Below are 14,520 nucleotides of genomic sequence, written 5' to 3'. Positions count from 1 at the left end.
TTAGCGACAGACAAATATATATTTATTTTAACGGTTAGCTTATTTAACATAACTTTATTAGTTTTGTCATTACATCGATGCAGCACCAATTAAAAAATTACACATCATTAAAAATAATTTTAATCTATGGGTTACTAACTATTCCATTTATATTCCTAGAGGATATGAATGTGGTGCCAAATGGATAAGAGATAGTGAAGATCGTGGGGATGCTAATGTTGTAAAAACTATAAATGTAATAAAGGTATAAAAACGATCTTTAACGGCAAAAATATGTACAAAGTTTGACATTCTTTAACGGCAACAAAAACGATCTTTTAAAGTATATAATATTATAGTTATTTTTCATATGTGAACTCTAAATTCAATCAATATAACTGAAACAAAAAGGTATAATTACTTCAGATAATCCTCATGGTTCAGGATAATTGATGTGATGCATAAAATTCAAATAGAACTTTAAAAGCGAAGATTGAAAATAAGAGTTAAAAGGCACTACTCATGGAGGAAGTGCGGCGCACAAGGCCTCTAAATATTAAGGGCACTATATATATATATAAACAAAAAAATGGGCATGAATTATAAAAATAAACAAATCACATCAATTATATAAAAAAAATTTGAAAAGCACCAAAAAAAGTAAAACGTTATTTATAAAAAAAACAATAAAACTAAAACGTTTGGCAATTTTTAACGGGAACAAAAACAATCTTTAAAAAAAAGGGAACAAAAACGGTAGGAAATATTAATTGCAATAAAAAAGAATCCAATTAGAATTTAAACTCTTAAAACCTTATTTACAATTAAAATTGTTAAAATTATAATATGAATAGTTGTGTGTGAATAGTATATTCAATAGTTTAACTATAGTCAATAGTCAATACTTATGGTCAATAGTCAATAGTTGTAAATTTATTAGTTTTTATTAGCTTTCCTAATTTGACATTTTAAATACCTATAAATAATCCGTAATATACACAAAAACATTTTAAAACCTTTGTGTTGTTCTTTACAAAACTCAATTACCACTCATTAGTTTTTCCTTTGTTTTATATCATCTTCTTGAACTCTTTGATATTGACGTTTCCATACAAATCTTCTTCTTCCATCCTACCTTTATTCATCTGACAACCAATTAAACTAATTGTTCGACTATCTTTTATTCTTCTTTTTCAAAAATTTCTTCATACTTTGAAAGCAAGAATCGTAAAAAGGTATTACAATGCGTACAAATCAAGTTCTTTGTGCTAATTTCTTTTTCTAAACTTATAATTAATATTTGTCTATACTTTTATTTCTTGTCAGCAAAGAATAATTAAAATGTCTACTAAAAAGCAATTATTTGGTCATGAAAACCGATGAAAAAAATAAAAATTGTCGAATTAATACGATCTAAAAAAAGAGCTCTCAATAGATTTGTTATTAAAGGAACTCGGAATGTTGATGATGTTAATGTACTTGGAATCAAAATGATGGTGTACAAGAAAATCAAGAGATCACCAATTTAATAGTTTACTTGATAGTTCTAAAATTTTCTTAAATATTTATGACCCAAAAATTTAGGATGATCTTGATATAAAAACATTTTGATGAAATGCTTCTTAAAAAGATAGACAATCACTAGAACAATTTTTTAGAATAAATTATTTTCTTTATCCAGTAAATCATGCAATTGGATCATCAGAAATAAGGTTTGATCAATCACTGTAATGAAAAGAATTTTAGATTACTTTTTTCTGTGCAAAAGTTAAATTCAATGAATGAAACTAATTTTAAAATATCATGTGATAACTTGAACTTATTTTAAAATATAAAGAGTATTGTGATATTAAAAATCAAGATTTGCTTTTGTGAACTATTTGAAACGATTTGATTGTTTTCCAAATGCATTTGTTGATTTTTCTTTAAGTGGAGATTCATATCTAAGAATTGTATGTTGTGTATTTGTTAATCTTTCTTTTAAACTTGAGCCTTTCGCTGGTGTTATTTTTTGTGTTCGTCTAGTAGCAAGTTCAGTATTTTGATGAGGAGTCTTCACAGTTCAAACATAATCTACAACTTGCTAACTAAAAGAAGAGTGGTCTGAGTAGAATTAGACAACAAAGGGAATAGGTGGCAATTTCTGACACGAAAACACGATTACAGAGCCAACCCGACTGACACGACACGATTGACACGAAAATCATCAACCTTCTCCTTCATACTTGATAACAACTCATCCCTAAAATTTATGGATTTCTTAAGTTGTGAAATGAGCTTATTCTTTTTAGACTTCACAATGGCAACTCCTATTACGACTATAATAAGGACTCATTAAAATGGCTTAAACATCTCTCAAGCCAAAGTTTCCTTACGACGTAAGCTACCGCTAATGGTTGTAGGAGAGTTGGCTTCTTTAGCATTAACAATATATCCCTAGAGAGACGCTCAAGCAAGCCTTCAAGCGGAGGGCACATGGTAGTTAGGAGCAAATTGATTGGAAAGTCGTTGAGAGGAGGACGAGGGAACGTGAGAGAATGTGGAAAGAGAAACCGTAGAAGAAAGAAAATAAGAAGAAAAGCTGAAGAGGCAATCAAAAACTAGTGTTGCATCTCCTAAGAAGAAATGAACAGAGAACGAGAATCCAACAATAAACCTTTTGCAAATATCTCATAGAGTCGTCATCATCATCATTTCATCACATCATATGCAAGAGCCAAACGAGATAAATATTATTTGTAAGTTGATGTTCAATTTCCATATGTCAATCCGTAAAGGCATACAAGCACTAAAAAATCCAAAAAATATTATCATGCACAATATTTTCCGACAAACAGATGAGACCTTAATTTGTGAAATGATGATGATTACGATGACTTTACCATATATTTTCAAAAGGTTTATTGTTGGATTTTTGTTCTACGTCCATTTCTTCTTAAGAGATGTAACACTAGTTTGTGATCGCCTCTCCATTGGCTTTGCCTCCTTTTATGGTTTCCCTTTCTCCATTCTCTATTGTTCTCACATCCTCCTCTTGCTAGCTTTCTAATTACTTCACTCATAACTACCATGTTCTCCGCTCGAAGGCTTGCTTGGGTGTCTCTCTAGGGAAGATTTGTTAATGCTGAAGTCAACTTCGATACAAGCATTGGCGGTAGGTTGAGCCGTGAGGGAACTTATTCTTGGGAGTTGTTTACACCTTTTTAACAATTCCTCATTGTAGCCATAATCAGAGTTGTTGTTGCGGAGTCTAAAAACAATAATCTCATTTCACGTCTTAAGAATTTCGTAAATCTTAGTGATAATGTGTTATCAAATATGCAACGAAAGGTAAATGATCTTTGTGAGCAACAATGCACCATTAAGAATCGTACCAGATATCAATATCAACTCTTCCTGTTCTGATTCGGATTCATCTCCTAATAGTAGACAACTTATTCCAGTTCCTAAGAATTTGGTGGCTCTTTTACAGCAGGGTCGTTATAATAGCCTTTCGTACTCTATTTCAAACTCAGACCACCCTTCTCTTAGTTAGATTGATGTAGATTATATTCGAATTATGGAAACTCCTCTTTAAAATACTGAACTTGATAGTAGACTAAAACAAAAAATAGCACGAGCGAAAGCTCATATTCAAAAGAAAGATTAACGGTTGCACAACGTACATAGCCTAGATCAGGAGGATGACAGATTAATGTTGCAACTCCTAAGAAGAAATGAACGTAGAACGATAATCCAACAATAAACTTTTGCAAATATCTGGTAGAGTCGTTATCATCGTCATCTCATCACATCCTATAGAAGAGTGATAACTTGCCGGATCCGATTTGATATTCTCTGCCAGAGTTACCTGCAAAACAGAACCGGAGACAGGATCTCCGGGAAAACTCTCCGACGATCAAGTCAGTTTTTGTAAGAAGGTTGGTAATTTGACAATAGTATTGCGGGGAAAATTGTGAGCGTACCTTTTTCCCTCGTTCTTAAGGCCTTTTATAGGTGTTTTTTAGGTAACCGCCGAGGGCGGTTACTCCTTAGTGGGCCACGTTCTGAGGGCGGTTCCCCCTTTTTAGGCCATGTCCCTTTCGTGGCTTTCATGGCAACGAACGTGGTTCTGAGTGGGAGTCTTGATGCTCCGTTTAGGAATTCGGGGCGGTTACTCGCTTCACCCGTTTCCGCTTATTCGGGTCCCATTCGGGGCGGTTACTCGCTGCGCCCGCTTCCTTTATTCGGGTCTCATCCGATCTTAGACCATAGGTCTAAGTATGGGCTGGGCCTGCGAAATGAGTATGACCCGGTTTAGCCTCGCGGGTCATCACATGCCTCCCCTTTAGTTTGATACAAGAGCCCTTTAGGGTCTGTTCATAGGGGACGCTTCGTTTTCGCTTGTCTATTCAAAATTCAAAAACTTGTGAATTTTTCCTCTTTCGTTATTTCTTTTCCGGCGTCATCTTTTCCGACGTTGACCTCTTATTTCCGTCATTTCTTTGTGTTGTCTTTCCCATGTAAGTTTTCCTTTTCATAATTTGTACCTCGTTCGGCTTTTTACTTCTGTTTATTTCTTTTCCTCAACATGTCGAACCCCGACCTTGACTTCGCACCGTTCGATGAGAGCTACGTCCGCGAGGTTTCTCATGAAGTTGATGAGATGGTTGATGAAGTTTCAACCAGTTCTCATGGGTCTGATTCCCACCCCGCTGACTTCCTCCATCTGGCGAATACAACCGACGAGGGTCTAGGTTTTGACCCTAAGAAGTTGATTCCGCCACCTGTCCCAACCCCCCGTTTGTTACCAAAGAGGGACAGGTCGGGAAGCCTAGTTTGTCGCGAGACCATTGAGGATTTGCGGGTGCAATATCCTTGGCTCCAAGGTCTCGAGACCATCATTCCCGGGGAGGATAGAGGACCGGGCGATTACCCAAAGGGGTATTTCACCATTTTCGTCGCCCAGATTATCTGCGGCTTCACTTATCCGCTGGCGGATGAGATTGCTTCCATCCTCGGCGGTTACGGAATCGCACCCGGGCAGTTACATCCAAATGGATGGGCCGACTTGACCCTGGATAAATTTCTGGCGGATTGTTTGGAGGTTCCTTTCTCGCTTAAAATTTTCTCCAAGCTTCATCATTTCAAGAGTTCGGCGGGGTATTTCACTTTCATCCGCCAGAGCGGATACTATGGTTTTGACGAGAAACTGAACAAGATCCGCGAGTGGGATCGCTCTTACTTTTTTATCAAGTTTAATGAGGGAAATCCGAACTTCCTTCGCCATTGGGGCCGGCCCAATGTGAAGAGTTTGAACTTCGGTTATCCCAGCGAGGAAGAATCCGCCGTCATCAAGTTCCTGAAGAGTACCCCTCCTTTTGTATAGACATATGATCAGGCCTTCCATATGCTAAGGAGCCGAGTAGCGATTGCCTACCGCGAGGGGGATCGCGTGGTCTATATCCCTTATCGCGTTTTTGTACAAGGTACTTTTTATTTCCAAGTTGATGATTTCTTTTAACCCTTTGCAGGGGTGATCCTTTATCTCAAATCGCTACAGATCGGGAGGCTAAATCCTTAGCGAGAAGGAAGAAGCGGATGGCGGGAACCGCCTCCGTTGTAGGGCCGGATTCTTCTGGAGGAACGATTCCTTCCATTGAGGCGGCTTCTCCTGTAAGGGCCTCCGTTTCACAAGGTCCCGCTTCTGCCTCCGAGGATCTTCCTTTGACGAGGAAGCGAAAGATAAGTGCGGATACAGAGTCTTCTCGTCCCAAGAAGAAGAACACCTCCGTGTCCCTTACTGTTGGCGGTACACCCGTATCCGCCTCATCCAAAGGAAAGAGCAGTACCCCAATTCATGAGGTATCCTGATCTATTCCCTCTTTCTATATTGCTACTTTTTTCCTCATGAGCTATCTACTGTTCTCTTGATATTTTTTTTACGCCTTTGCAGCCAATTCCCGACATCAGCGGATGGTGGACTAGGACCTTTGGCATGGCCGTGAGTTTTTCTTGCAAGGACATTGTCTCTTCCATATGCAATGTCCTCGGGCGGCTTCCCTCTGCTTCCCGTGTGCGCGAACAAGTACCGCTCCCTACCGCTGTGGAGGGGATTGAGAAGCGTTCTGTAGAGGTATATTGTTGCTTGTCATTCTCTTTCAAGGATCTTGCGTCCATTGTAACCGCCTATTTCTATTCGCCCTTTTTTATTCGTGAGCCGTCTTATATGCAGATTATCAATTTCGCTGAGGGCATTCTCCGAAGGGATGCCGAGCGAGCCAAGGAGTTGGAAGGTCTTGGTACTGAATTGGCGACTCAGAAGTCGCTTTATGATGATGTCCAAGGGAAGGTGAAGGTCCTAGAAGGCGCCCTTCAGAAGGCTGAGCGAGAAGGAGGAGGCTCTTAAATCTCTTCAGGCTAAGTCCGATGAGCTGCGAAAGGCCCTCGATGATCCAGCTGATTCCAAGGAGACACAAAAGAAGAGGGCTGAGGAAATTCTGACTGAAGACGGTGCCCGCATCTACTGGTATGGGGAGCGGATTCATGCCGCTTATGAGCATGGACATCAGGGTCTCGTACTTAACCGCCCCAAGGTTCCCATCCCTGAAAAGGATTTAACTGAGAAGTGGGACAAGCTGGAAGCCGAGGATGCTGATATGGATGAGGTACTCCTCTTAGATTGGAAGAGTTTTCAGGAATCTCCAATTATCGGCGAGATCCCTACCCAGAATGCGGAAGAAGGGGCACCGCAGGACATCTCTCAGCTTGAGCAAGAGGTACCGCCCTCTGAAGCAGTTATTGATTCGAGGGTTGAGGATTCGCTTGAAGTAGATCCGCCCACTGGAGGAGATGAGGGAGTCGCTGGAGGCGAGGAAAGCAATAGGGGTGAAGGAGAGGAAGCCGTAGCATAGTTTAATTTATATTTGGACTTTTTGTATGTAACAAACTGCCCGTATATATTAATTTTCTTTCACTTGCCGCTTTGCCTTGCCTATACGTGCGATTATTGTCACTTTATTTTCATGTATGATCCTTGCCTTTTGCCGACTTCATACTTGTAATTCTTCATAGTAATTTTTGCTTTCGCTAGGGTGGCCAAACCCTTTTTGCAATTTTTGAGTACTCGTTTATTCGCTTAATTTTATGCCTTACTCTATTATTTTTCTTTCGAAAATAATATAATCATAAGGTTAATCATAAGGTTTTGCGAGTGATGCGTAATCATGCATCCGCCTTTCTTTAATAGGCAACACATTTATGTGTTTTTTGAGTTTAACCCTAAGGGTTTTGCGAGTGATGCGTAATCATGCATCCGCATTTCTTTAATAGGCAACACATTTATGTGTTTTTTGAGTTTAACCCTAAGGGTTTTGCGAGTGATGCGTAATCATGCATCCGCCTTTCTTTAATAGGCAACACATTTATGTGTTTTTTGAGTTTAACCCTAAGGGTTTTGCGAATGATGCGTAACCATGCATCCGCCTTTCTTTAATAGGCAACACATTTATGTGTTTTTAAGAACAATCCGCATTCGGGCGTAACATATTGAATAAATGTAATAATTGAATACCTTTATTGATAAAGAGAAAAAGTTTATTACATAGGTACACCAACTGTGTGGGATCAAAGCCTCATTAAAACCTTTTATCAGAAAACCCAATGGGAAAAACTCATAAAAGGAAAAAGAGTACTCGTCATTTCCTCGAACTACTCGGCCTTTTTATATAGGCGTAGATTCTCTAGATTCCAGGTGCGCGGGAGCTTCTTTCCGCTCATTTCTTCTATTTCAAAAGTGGCTGGTCCCAGCTTCTTGGATACTTTGTATGGTCCGATCCAGTTGACGCCCAGCTTGCCTTTGCCATCTCTGGATTGTATTTTATCCGCTTTTTTCAAGACCAAGTCGTTTTCATTGATTATTACTTTTCGCATTCTTCTGTCATGATATTTCTTGATTCTATTGCGGTATACTGCCATTCGCATGTAAGCTTTTTCTCTTCGTTCCTCCACAGAATCCAAAGCATCTCTAATGTTGATAGGATTTTGTGTGTCGCAATAATAAATTATCCGATCTGTGGGCGACTTGATTTCAACAGGTAGGACTGCTTCGGCTCCATAAACTAGCGAGAAAGGTGTTTCGCCTGTTGCTGCCTTTACAGAGGTTCTGTATGCCCACAACATATGGGGTATCTCATCCGCCCAACCTGTTTTTTTGTCTCCTAGCCGCTTCTTGATGCCTTGAATCATGGCCCTGTTGGTAACCTCCGTCATACCATTCGATTGGGGATGGTTTACGGAAGAAAAATGATTTTTGATCCCCATGCTTTCGCAGTATGCTTTGAACTTGGCACAGTTGAACTGGGTGCCATTGTCGGTTATAAGCTTTTGCGGGATTCCAAATCGCATGATAATGTTCTCTCGTAAGAACTCGATCATTCGCTCAGGTGTTTATGCGGTTACTGCCTCCGCTTCTACCCATTTGCTGAAGTGGTCAACTGCGATTATCAAGTACTTCCTTTTCTTTGTCGTTTCTGGGAATGGACCCACTATATCGATTCCCCATGTTGCGAATGGCCACGCCGTCATTATAGCGATTTGTTCGGCTCCGGGAACATGCTTTTCATTCGCATGTATTTGACAATTGTGACATTCCGCAACCATCTTCTGGGAATCTTCCACCACCTTGGGCCAGTAGTATCCCATCAGTTTGACCTTTCTTGCCAACGCCGCCGAAGCTTCGTGCGCGCCACAAATTCCTTCATGTAATTCTCGCAGCACGTAGTCTCCTTCGTTGCGACTAATGCATTTCAACCATGGACATGTGTACGATTTCCGATACAAAGTTCCATCCCGAATTGAGTATCGAGCTGACTGCCCAATTAGCTTTCTGGCTAAGCTCTTATCAACCGGTAAATCTCCCTGCTCCAGATATTGGTGAATGGGCATCCGCCAATCTTCATCGTCTTCCAGTTCTTCGATGACCATAATCTGATCGACCTCGAATGCTGGTGCCGATTTTATTTCCAAATTGCATGCCTTTTGACTCCATGGTTCTCTACTTGCCGCTGCTTTTGCCAATTCGTCAGCCTTTGTATTTTGGCCTCGCGGAACATGCACCATCTCCCAAACGACTCCCTTGTGCGTTAACTCTTGTGTCAATCTGCCGACTACCTGATGGTATTTTACTAGCTCCTCCTGTTTCACCAGATAATTTTTTGTGATCTGGTTTATCATGAGTTTGGAATCGCTGTAGATTACCACTCTTTCTGGGGTGAGTTCATTGAGCAACTTCAATCCGCATATCATTGCTTCATACTCTGCGGCATTATTGGTAGTTTTGAAAGTTAATTTTGCTGCATAGCACAGGCGAATAACCTCCGGGCCCTTGATGACGACTCCCAGCCCAGCTCCATCTGTAGATAATGCCCCATCTGTGTACATGCTCCACTCTTCTTTTTGTGCCTTCGGACATTCATCGTCATCCCAGGTGAATTCGTTCACGAAATCGGCGAGTACTTGGCTCTTTAGCGCTGGTCTCCCTTCATAGCGAATATCGAATTCTCCCAGGCGAATTGACCATTCCATCAACCGGCCGGATGCGTCCGGTTTCTGTAATACCTTTCGCATTGGGATGCCAGTTCTCACAATGATAGTATGCGCCTGAAAGTATGGTTTCAATCTAGCCGCCGTGGTTATCACTGCGAGGGCCATTTTGTCCAACTTCGAATACCGGAGTTCTGCATCCTTCAGGACTTTGCTCACGTAGTACACTGGATATTGTTGCCCTTCTTCTTCTCGCACCATCACAGTGCATATCGCCATATTGGTGACGGATACGTAGAGAAATAAATCTTCTCCATCCTCCGGCCTACTCATTAAGGGCGGATAACACAGTAATCGCTTTATCCCCTCGAATGCTTCTTGACAATCCGACGTCCATTCAAAGGACTTGGATTTTTTGATGGCATTGTAGAAAGGTAGAAATCTCCTAGCTGAGCATGATATGAATCGCCCTAATGCCACCAACCGCCCATTTAGTCTCTGTACTTCTCTTATGCTCCTCGGCGTTTTCATCTCCATTACTGCTTTAACCTTCTCGGGATTCGCCTCAACTCCCTTGCCGCTAACAATGAAACCCAGGAACTTTCCCGCTCTTGCTCCGAATGTGCATTTCTCTGGGTTCAATTTGAGGCCATATTTGATTAGCACTTCCAGGATTTCTTTGATATCCTGCGGGTGGTCTTGCATTTTCTTGCTTTTGATGATCATGTCATCAACGTAGATCGAGAAGTTCTCGCCGGATTTGTCTGAAAATATCTTGTTCATCATCCTCTGGTATGTTGCTCCCGCGTTTTTCAATCCAAAGGGCATCACCTTGAAGCAATAAGTCGCCTGGTGAGTTATGAACGATGTTTTGATTTCATCCGCCTTCTCCATGGGTATCTGATGGTAACTGGATTTCACGTCGGTGAATGATAAAGCTTCATATCCTGCAGTTCCATCTACCAATATATCAATGTTAGGAAGCGGATACATATCCTTCGGACATGCCTTGTTCAGATCTTTGAAGTCGACGCACATTCTGTACGTTCCATTTGGCTTTTTGACTAGCACCACATTGGCTAACCACTCCGGATAGGTGACTTCTCGAATTGCATCTGACTTTAGCAAATCCGCCACTGCCTTTTCAATCGCCTTTTGCCGCTCAGGAGCATGTCCTCTCTTTTTCTGTCGCACTGGGGTTGCACCTTTGTCTACATTCAAACGATGGGTTGCTACGTCTGGACTTATTCCTTTCAGTATTTCATTTGGGGCGGCAAATGCCGACTCACATTGGACCAGCACCTCGGCAATGGCTTTCTTCGTTTCTTCGGGGAGGCCCGTCGCTATTCGCACATTTTTGTCGCTTGAGATGGCGAATAGTTCCGTTTCTCCCAATGCTTCCGCTGGGAACTTCTCCTCTACCCTATCTTCCTTGTCTGGCTTTGGTTCAAGTGACAATGTATAGGCCTGTTGAGATACAAGTTGATCACCTTCAACTATGACTCGCCCTTGGTGTGTTGGTAAATGTAATGTTAAATGCTTCATTGAGATGAGCGACTCCGTTTCTGACAGGAATGGGCGTCCCAGAATTATGTTGTAGGCCAATGGGAGATCAACAATTGCGAATTCCAAATCACCTCGCCATTTTAGCTTTTTATCGCCCATTTCTGCCTCCAACACCACCTGTCCACTTGTTTGAGAGGATTGACCCCCAAAACCTGTTACATCCATGAATGTATGTTCCACTCGCTCGTCATTAATTCCCAACTTGTTGAATGCAGTCCGAGTAATAACATTACAAGAACTGCCAGTATCAATAAGGACCCGCTTGACGTCCCATCCTTCTACAGCCATTGTAATCACCAAAGCATCCGCATGCGGCTCCGTGATTCGCGCGAATGAGTAATTGAGGGCATCCCCCCTATGAGTGTTGCTTTTTCGCTGTTCACGGCGAGCTCTTTTTGTTGGAGGCTCATAGATCCCGCCGACTATCACGTTTATCACTCCTTTTTTCTGCTTCTTTTCGGGCCTTGCCTCTTCTTCATGTGGTAACGTTGCTTTCTCGTCACTAGTCTCCTTTCGTACAAATTGATTCAGCTTGCCCCTTTCGATCAGCCTTTCAATCTCCTTCTTCAATTCATAGCAATCGTTCGTGTCGTGGCCGTTCAATCTGTGGAACCTGCAATATTTGTTAGGATGTCGCCCCAAACTGGTTCGACCTTTTACCTCGGGGAACCGCACATCCTTCTTCAGGGGGCTCTTTTCGATCCAAAGTAACACCTCCTGGCGAGTCGTGTTTAATGGTGTCTGATATCCGCCACTTTGAAAGGGGCGATCGCCTCTTCGAACAAAATTACTTTTGGACTGGGTCTGGCGCCGATTTCCGAAGTGGATCTAGCGGCATCTCTTTCTCGCCGGGTTTGAGCCCTATGTTCCCTGTTGACATCATCCACTTCCATGAATTCCTTTGCTATTTTCATGAGTTCGGCCACTGTGCGCGGCTTGTTGCGGATGATTTCCTCCCGCATACTCCAATCTGTGGTTCCATCTGCCATGATGTTGCGGATGCTCACGATATCCGGGTTTTGCAATCGCACCAGAATATCGTTGAATGCGACAACAAATTCCCTTAGGGAATTATAGTTCCTCTGTTTGATCTCCTTCAACTGCCTATCCGTCACATCCGCTGCCTTACAGCCCACAAATTTCGCACAGAAATCCTGACTATATTGATGCCAATTGTGAATAGATTCTGCGGGTAAAGATCGAAACCAATCAGATGCGGCTCCGCCCAAAGTTGTCGAGAATAACCTGCAAATGATGCTTTCACTCGCTCCTGCAACATCCATTAGTTCTCTGTAGTTCCTAACATGAGCCTCAGGATCAGAATTTGGATCCCCATAGTATTTAGGTATCGCGGGCGCTTTGATTCTGTGATCTGGAATGAATTTCCGCAACGAAGGGGCAAAAGGTGAATCGCTCTGGACCTCTGCTCTCGGCCTAGGCGAGTACCCCATTCGCTCCATCATGCTTCGTAATTGATCTTCTAAGTCAATATCGGGTATTCGCCGGACTTCTTCCATCCGCTGCTGGTGAATTCTGGGTGGCATCCACCCGCCCATCGGTGTTGAGACGTGTGCCTGTTGGGGGACTAACCGCTGTCCCGTTATAGGATCAAAGTTCCATGTGTGCTCTCGCCCAGGAGTCATCAACTCCGAATGTCTGTGAGGAAAAGGTTCCACTTGCTGTAGCGGAAGAGTGCCTTGCACTCCTGGCAACGGTTGGGATGGCTGCCAGGTCGGATGTATCGTCGTAATGAGATCTGGGTGCGAGTAGTTGCTCGGGTGGCTGTGTGGGTTTGTGCGACTACTCTGGCCCACTTGATTTGGCGCCTGAGATGGCTGCGGGAGGGCCTATATGACAGGGATAGTCGGTGATTGTGTTGAGATAACCACAGGTTCTTGAGGAGCAGCCGCCACGGCGGTATTGTGTTCGGCGAGGGCAGTTAGTAAATTAATCATTCGATCTCCAGCCGCCTGGCTCATGTTCGAAGCCAAGACTTGTCCTGCCATCTGCACGAAATCACTATTGGACATTTCCATCTCAGTTTGCACTTGGACTTCCAATAAGGGACTCAATTGTCCCGAAGGACCCGATGAGCTAGGCACCACAGGCTGTGTACTTGCAGGTTGCGAATTCGCACTCCGTGGTCCCCTGGAGTTCATACTGGTTGATCTAGTGGTAACGCCGGTCGTTCGTGATGGTTCTGACATGTTCTTCGCGTACCTTTAACCAAATGTTGGTAAAAAAGGTCCACGATCACCGCACCAATGATAACTTGCCGGATCCGATTTGATATTCTCTGCCAGAGTTACCTGCAAAACAGAACCGGAGACAGGATCTCCGGGAAAACTCTCCGACGATCAAGTCAGTTTTTGTAAGAAGGTTGGTAATTTGACAATAGTATTGCGGGGAAAATTGTGAGCGTACCTTTTTTCCTCGTTCTTCAGGCCTTTTATAGGTGTTTTTTAGGTAACCGCCGAGGGCGGTTACTCCTTAGTGGGCCACGTTCTGAGGGCGGTTCCCCCTTTTTAGGCCATGTCCCTTTCGTGGCTTTCATGGCAACGAACGTGGTTCTGAGTGGGAGTCTTGATGCTCCGTTTAGGAATTCGGGGCGGTTACTCGCTTCACCCGTTTCCGCTTATTCGGGTCCCATTCGGGACGGTTACTCGCTGCGCCCGCTTTCTTTATTCGGGTCTCATCCGATCTTAGACCATAGGTCTAAGTATGGACTGGGCCTGCGAAATGAGTATGACCCGATTTAACCTCGCGGGTCATCAAAGAGGCACACAAGATAATATTGTTGGTAAGTTGATGTTCAATTTGTAAATGTAAGTACATGATGGCATGTGTTATTGTCTTTGCTTCTACTTGAATAAGTTGTGGATCTAGGAGGAAGAAGGAAGTTTGTCTTCTTTCCTTCTACTCCCACCAGTTAGGTTTCCTGTATTTTTTGTTATTGTCATTTTGTTTTAGTCACGAGTCATATTTTATCGGATCTCTTTATCCGTCTGAACTGTATCCGCTCTCTATTATTTTTTTCGTTTATAGCTTTTTCGGATTTAGCAAGAGCAGAAACAGTTTATCTTGTCTATGGATCAATAAATCTACGTGGTTGTAACAAATAAAAAAGACTCGGATCTGAATGTTCGGAATGACGTAAATGATGAAGATTGGATTGCAGATTCTTTACTAAGGATTTGGATTTACAAGAAGTATATGTTTTATTATACTTTTGTGTTTTTTTTAATGCATGTTATAACATTTTTTGCTCTTTGTAATCGTTTTCATTGCTTCATGGATCTTGTATTGGCTTTAAGCAAAGTGTGAAGGTTTATTTCTTACCATTTTCTTGTTGTACTTCGTCTTTTTTTATCTAATGAAAATATATACATTTTTATATATAAAAAAAAAGTGTTGCTTTTTTTTTTTTTTGTAAAAAACATGATATCTGTTTGT

The sequence above is a fragment of the Euphorbia lathyris genome, chromosome 6 (genome assembly GCF_963576675.1).
Source record: "Euphorbia lathyris chromosome 6, ddEupLath1.1, whole genome shotgun sequence".
Classification (NCBI taxonomy): Eukaryota; Viridiplantae; Streptophyta; class Magnoliopsida; order Malpighiales; family Euphorbiaceae; genus Euphorbia; species Euphorbia lathyris.
This window is presented reverse-complemented; position numbering follows the sequence as displayed.